General features: G+C 40.4%; 1 non-coding gene across 1 annotated transcript; it reads right to left on the reverse strand.

The window, feature by feature from the left end:
- Window positions 1–455: 455 nt before the first annotated feature.
- On the reverse strand, window positions 456–593 carry LOC115870424. Its single transcript, XR_004046699.1, has one exon. It is a non-coding gene; the product is annotated as a small nucleolar RNA U109 (small nucleolar RNA).
- Window positions 594–7,292: the final 6,699 nt, after the last annotated feature.

Below are 7,292 nucleotides of genomic sequence, written 5' to 3' on the forward strand. Positions count from 1 at the left end.
AGGTGAAGGTACAGTAAAGCCCAACAATGTTGCCCAACATATCACAATGCCCAGGACTGTCCCCTGCAAGAAAGAAGCCCCCTACGAGTCCTAAATGTCAACGTGTTGATTTTGCGTAATTCTATTCTAGTGCTGAATAGAAAAGAAAAGGGATGTAGGAGCAATACAAAATAGTCATTATCCATGTCCCGTCATGTGGGACATAATCCATGTCCCTTCTTTCCATACTCCCCATTCTGGGTCATACAGAGAAACAAGATTCTAAATCAATCCCATTATATGCTTTAGTTATCATTCCCACTGTGAAGAGAACTTATTTATTTACTTGTATTTATAAGACCTTTGGAGAATTAATAGAAATCTTCCATGATTAATTAATTAATTAATTACTTTAATATATCCATTGTGTGCCAAATTAGAATAGCTCTCACACAATTTCTTTATTTTTCTTTTTCTTGTGTAGGAGAAATATACTACTACTCAACCTCTACTGTAAGGTTGGTAGCCCTGAGAACTCCTTTATTAATGTAGCATGTTATGGATGTCTTCCTGCCACACAATTTCAAATAAAGCAATCCCTATGGAATATGCCAGCCTCTGGAGAAAATGAGGTTGTCTGAGCCCTCCAGAGGTCACTCTGAGCCAGAATGAACTCAACAGAAGTGGGTTTGTTTGCTTGCTATGGATTACAAAGCATTAACGATCTCTCGGTCCGCTTGTTGTACTTGGTGAATTGTGTTGCCATGATCCTGGAAGCTATGCTAAATAACTTCAAATGCCAGTGAGGTCAAACATAGTAAAAGATTTCCGTGGAATGTTCAGAGTAAGACATACTAGGAGTAAAAATCTAGTGGTGGGCTTCTGAAAATTAGTCAACAAAAACCTTATGGCTCACAATAAAGCATTGACTTGCTTGATTTAGACGCATCTCCAGGAGGAATCAATTGCTAGATGGGGGCATTATGCCTGGTGAAGTAGAGGGCCAGCAAAGGTGAGGAAAACTCTTGATGAGATGGATTGACACAAAAGCCACAAAACGGGACTCAAATTTGCTGGCTAGATAGCATTTCATTCTGTTGTCTGTGATGTCACCGTGAATCGGTGACACCTCTGCAGCAGCTAATAATAGAAACTGAATGGAATAGACAAAAAGCCGTAGGAAAACAGGAATTCTAACCTTTTCATTGTAGAAGAGCCTATTTCAAATGTATGTAATTAATTTTCCAATGCTAAGGTCCCAGGATACAAAGACTGACTCCTCACTTTCACAGTCTTTGTGACTACTCCACACTTTAAGCAGCAGGTGGACTGTCAGTCTTTGGCTTCGTCTTATCCTTATCTCTGCGATAATACTTTCTTTTAAAAGAATTAAGACCAGACTAGTCCCAAGGAGTTGGAGATTAAAGATATCCCAAATATCCCTCTCTCCCAAGGTGATATTCTGCTCCATTTTTTCCCACGACCCCCTTGAATATATTCTCTTAGGTCCCAGATGCTGTGATTCACTGCAACCTCCCATGGAGTCACAAGACCCTAAGGACATGCCTCATGTGGTTGTGGTGCTATTCAGTCCCAAATCCAACGGCCAAGGAGAGACGAGCTAGATGTGGTACCCAGAGCCAGAGCCAAACAAGTCTTCTTGTTTCTACCAAAGCTAAATAAGAAATAGAGGTATGGCTTTCATGGGGGTATACTTTTTATCTTTTAGCCACCTCTACCCCCAAGGAAAACAGAGGATGGTGTCTTAAATCACACCCTCTAGTGCAGTATTCTTCAAGATGCCCCGAAGGAAACAAACTTGGCTCAGAGCCTGTAATACTATAGAGTCTAACGATGGCCCCAGGGAAGCCAAGGATGTGACTTGGTTCATACCTGGTAGTAAAGTCAGGGCCTTAATATCACCCTAATCCTGGCCATCAGTATAGCACAGAACACCCTTAAAAATGGAATGATAGCCACAGGCAGATAGTCTAGGAATAGAATCCATTGCATGAGGAATTACGGCTAAAAGGGCCATATAAGTTTACTATAATTCGATCACCACTAACATCAGGTGGCACTGCATTCTTCTATGCCACTACCTACTTGATTAAAAATGGATTCAAATCTGTTTTTCGTTGAAGCTATAAAGAAGTTTGGGAGAACCTCCTGATACATGTCATCTGAAAAGCAGCGGTCACGAGAGGAGAATTAAACTGTGCATCCCCTGAGCAGAACGTATGACCTAGGGCCCCTCCCTGCTTTGGTCTCTGGGAGAAGCTTCATGTTCATATTCTTTGCAACAAAGGATCTCTGTCTCAGAGTTTCTATCAGCTAGAATTTGGGAGGTATAGTCAGATACTTTCCAAACGAGAGAAAACCAAGGTGATAACGAACAAATTATCCATCTTGAGATTTGGGCAAGAAATTGATATTCTGGTCAAACTATTGATACATGAATGTGTGTACACAGTACCACTCTGAAGAACTTAGTCTGAAGACCTCTAAAATAGAAGAATTGTTAAAATGTCAGTAACAGCTCTGCTAAGAATATGGCAAGTGTGAGACACAGTTCCGGAGGCCAAAGGAGCCAATCTGCAAAAAAAAAAATTCAGGGTGACAGTAAATAAAGTCTCAAGGTAGCAGAGAACGTGGTTGGGGTGGGCTACAAATTTGCGTTCAAAGACTAGAGAAACATAGATGTACGTTGTTTCCTATCCATAAGTTTCAATGCCTCTTCCAAGTCTAGATACTGCCCGTTTCTGATGAGTAGTTTCAAACTTAACAAGAAATTTAAACATCCCAGTAAAGTGATTTAAAAAAACAAAAATGTTAATATCGATGAAATAAACCAGGATAATGTTTTAAAAGAAAGAAAGAAAAACTCCAATACAATGAGCACCGTCTTTAGCATTTATCCTTGACCTCATTTAGAAAATCTCTCCCAATTCTAGATAAAAGCTGGACAAGTGAAAACACAAATCACATTTTGTAAGATTGTCATCTATAAATTTTCCCTTTAAGCTAAACATAATTATAGCTATTCTTTGTCATGTTAGAATAGGAAGATGGAGGAGCAAAGTCCCCAATATCTGTTTGCAAAAGTATTTACATTTGGATCTACAAGCAACATGGATGAGGCACCACCATTCTATTCAGACAAAATTAATTCAACTTGAAGGAACACTGAATTTTGAATGCAAAAAAAATTGCTTTCAGATGTGGAGGGGGTTCTTCAAAATGTTTGTGGGAAAATGGAATTAAAAGTAATGGGATTTTCTCCAGAATTTTAAAAAATCCTCTCAGACAGCTCTAATTCTTTAAAAATTTATACTGGGAACAGAGCAAAGAATAAAACAAACAAAATCCCTGCCCTTGTGGGTCTTAACATTCTTGGGACATGGCCTTGCAATGTGGTGACTATTCGTGTCCCTATCAATGTGTCTATGGTTTACTTACTGTTCCCCACTGCTTAAGTGCACACAGAGGAAGGCACAGAAAAAATATAAGATGTTTCTGCACACACACAAAGAATTCACAGTGTAGGGAAGAGTATATATATATATTGACAAATTAGATCACCCTGAGGAGCAGTGATTAACCGAGTATGAAAAAAAAAAAATGAAGGAAATCAAATGCCTTAGCTGATTTTTGAGAATAAAGAGGTGAGTTTGGCTTTTGTGATTGATAATGATAGTCAAACATTAAGTACTTTATAGACATTACCCCCTTTAATCATCATAAAACCATGAGGAAGTTACTTTTATTTTACAGCTTGATTTTATAGTTCAGGAAGTAGAGACATAAAAATGTTAAATTATCTGCTCCAATTCTATAGTTGGTAAGGAATAGAGCTAAGCTAACAACCCAGAAAAATCAGAATCCATGCTTTAGCATGCCATCCTTCTCTGTTAACCTGCCTCTGGAGATGAAGGCAGAGTGGAACTTTGATCAATAGGCAGGATTAGGAATATATATGAAAATATAAACAAAGAGTAAAGATGTAATGAGAATAAAAAAATCCATAGGACAATGAATATCTTCTGTCAGCAAATAGTAAGTTAGTGGTTATTGAGAAATCATAGTATCCCCTGCCCCTCCAAAAACTACCTTTCATTTGAGTGATTTACAAAATATAAAACTAATTAGGAAATGTATATATTTCTTAAATAGTCTGTAAATGCTGAATACTCAAGAAATTTCAAAATAGTTCCTTTGGAGAATAGGAAGTAAACAATTAAGCGCTGTAAGTTTAAAAAACAAACATGGCTTGAAAAGCATGCTGAGGCTCCATCAGAAGTTGTGGAAGGACAGAATGGAGTGATGTGTGTCATTATAAAACCCAGTTAGATACCGGAGGGTGGAGGGAGGGGGTGTGGAAAGAGGGAACCGATGACAAGGATCTACATATAACCCTCTCCCTGGGGGATGGACAACAGAAAAGTGAGTGAAGGGAGACATCGGACAGTGTAAGATATGGCAAAATAATAATAGTTTATAAATTCTCCAGGGTTATGAGGGAGTGGGGAGGGAGGGCAAAAAAGTGAGGAGCTGATACCAAGGGCTCACGTAGAAAGCAAATGTTATGAGAATGATGAGGGCAACATATGTACAAATGTGCTTGACACAATGGATGTATGTATGTATTGTGATAAGAGTTGTATGAGCATCCAATAAAATGAAAAGAAAAAACAACCCACTTGGATCACCAACTAGGCTTCAGTGTGAATTCTTACTCATGTGAAGCCAAGGTCCAAGGTATCTCCCACCCAAGAAATCTAACATACTCACGATTAAAGCTCTGTGTATGTCCGACCCCACCCCCCAAATCCTACTTTTCCTTGTTAGAGAGAGAGAGTATTTATATGTCATGCTGCATATACTACTGCTTTTCTTATACATATTTCTGCATCTGCTGCCAAAAATGTAGGTCTAAAAGTATCTACTAGAAAAATGGGCACAACTATAGATCCAGCACATTTCACTCATTTCTATCTTTCCTGACCCTTGTAGGAACATGAATTCCAGCTTCAGGGGGAGAGATGAAAGTACTCAACAAAAAAAATGCTCAGCCATACTCTTCCCTCAAGTGTCCACCTAGATTGGAGACTGAAGAGGAAGAGGAATTAAACATCTTCCATTTTATTGCTCTACATAAAGAATTAGAGCAAGAATATGAAATTCACATGGGTTTAGGGCTGAAAGGACGCGACTCCAATCTTGCACACAAGGGTGTGTTCCATAGTTTCTACAATGTTGTGTTTTCTCTTCAGGACAATTCAAACCGTGTGTATGTCAGACTTCCAGTTTCTATTCCAGGTGTAGAAATTAGCCAGGGCATCATTCCCAAATTAAAGCAAAATAAATCTTGGGTCATAAAAATGTACAACTTGTATTATAGCTCACAGAAGTTGGTCACAGGACAATCAATTAATCCAGGATCTGGGGAGAAATGGTACCTGCAAAGAGAGTCAGGCCATGAGCTGACCAATTTGACTGTAGACGAGTCTTTGCTTGAAGGATTTTGCTTGGAAGACTGAAGAAATCAGAGGAAGAAGCCAACAAACTGCTACAGTGTGAATAAAGCCTAATTTGAGGGCTTAGAACCTGTGCAAACACCAGGGGATTCACAGGCTCTTCTCCATGGTCCATGCATGCTCAGAACAAAAAATGGAGGCATGCAAGAGTGTTAGGGGCATTTTGCATTATCTGGAGATAGTTTGTGTTGTCCTCAGTAAAATATTTTACATCTAATCAGATAGAGGTCAGGAGTACTAATAAACATCCTTTGATACAAAGAAGAGCCACCACACCAAAGACTTATCCAATCCAAAGTGCTGTAATTGAGAAACACTGGTTCTCAGAAACACGTGTGGGACCAGGTTTGGGGAGTGTAGCAGTTAGATTATTTGTCAACTTGTTTGTGTAGGGGTGAAGTCGAACCTGTCAATCTGGTCACCTCCTGGGAGGTGTGGTCCTTTTAATAAGAGAGACTTTGGAGAACCCAACCCTCTATCCCTTTACCTTCCTGTTCTCTGGGACTTTGTGCTGGCCTCTAGGGGTGATCCCATCTGGGCCATCTGACCCTAAGAGCTGTTTGCACCCTGCCATGTTTCCCCTGACCTTGGATCCACACAACTCTGTACCCACTGCCCTTTGATCTTCCTGCATCCCACTTCATCTCTCTGTACCATGGGCCTGCAGTTCTGTGAGTCTGAAGAGAGCTATGGCTCGCATTGGACCCATGGACTTAAGTTGGACCGGACTAGGATGCCTTCTTGATAGAAGCTTACTTCTTGATATCAAAGTCTTTTTCACACATGTAGGAAACCACGTGGTTATGAGTTGAGCTGCGATCCACATGGTCAGCAGTTCGAAACCACCAGCAGCTCCATAGGAGAAAGACTGGGCCTTTCTACTCCTGTAAACAGTTACAGTCTCAGACACCCACAGGGGGTCGCTGTGAGTCAGCACACAGACTTGATGGCATTGAGGATAGTGTTTAGTTATTATGCATATATGAGCCTCCCGGTTTTGTTTCTCTAGACGACCAGCCCTAACACAGGAAGTGAAACAAAGACACCTGTAGGGAAGCCTCAACTGGATACTTCACACCTGTCCTCATTAAGGAACAATAGCCTTCATCAGCAAATCCTTTGGCCCCAAGCTACAGGTTAAGGCCCACGACAGTTCTCTCTCTCTCTCTCTCTCTCTCTCTCTCTCTCTCTCTCTCTCTCTCTCATGCACGCATGGATTATGGTGGTCTCCTTATATGAGAAAAAGAGGTCACATAGGGAGGCAAAGAGAAGGTAGTCATGTGAAGACAAAGGCAGAGATGAGTTTTACTGCCATGAACCAAGGAACGCCAAGGATTGCAGCAACCAGCAGAAGATGGAATAGTAGAGAAGGATTATTCTCTAGAGTTTGGGGAAGAAGCACGATTAAGGTGACCAGACGTCCCGCTTTTGACGGGACGGTCCCATTTTTCGGAGTTTTAAAAAAGTCCCGATTTTTGGAAAGAATGCAAAACAAGCTAGGGAACGGTCTATATAGTCCATAGAGACCAAATTTTTAATCAAGAACCCCCCCACCCACCCCCGCCGGTCAATGGTGTCCCACTTTAAATCTGGTCACCTTAAACATGATCCTAACCACAGTTTGATTTTGGACTTTTAGCCTCCAGAACTATGAGAGAATAAATTTGTCTTCGGCTATCCCATATGCAGTATTTTGTAAAGGCAGTCCTAGGAAATGAATGTAGATCCGTACACAACGCGATACACAAAAACTAACAAAATTATCTATATACCTAA

The sequence above is a fragment of the Echinops telfairi genome, unplaced genomic scaffold, assembly GCF_000313985.2.
Source record: "Echinops telfairi isolate 266 unplaced genomic scaffold, ASM31398v2 ScPeMD7_655;HRSCAF=1070, whole genome shotgun sequence".
In the NCBI taxonomy this organism is placed as follows: Eukaryota; Metazoa; Chordata; class Mammalia; order Afrosoricida; family Tenrecidae; genus Echinops; species Echinops telfairi.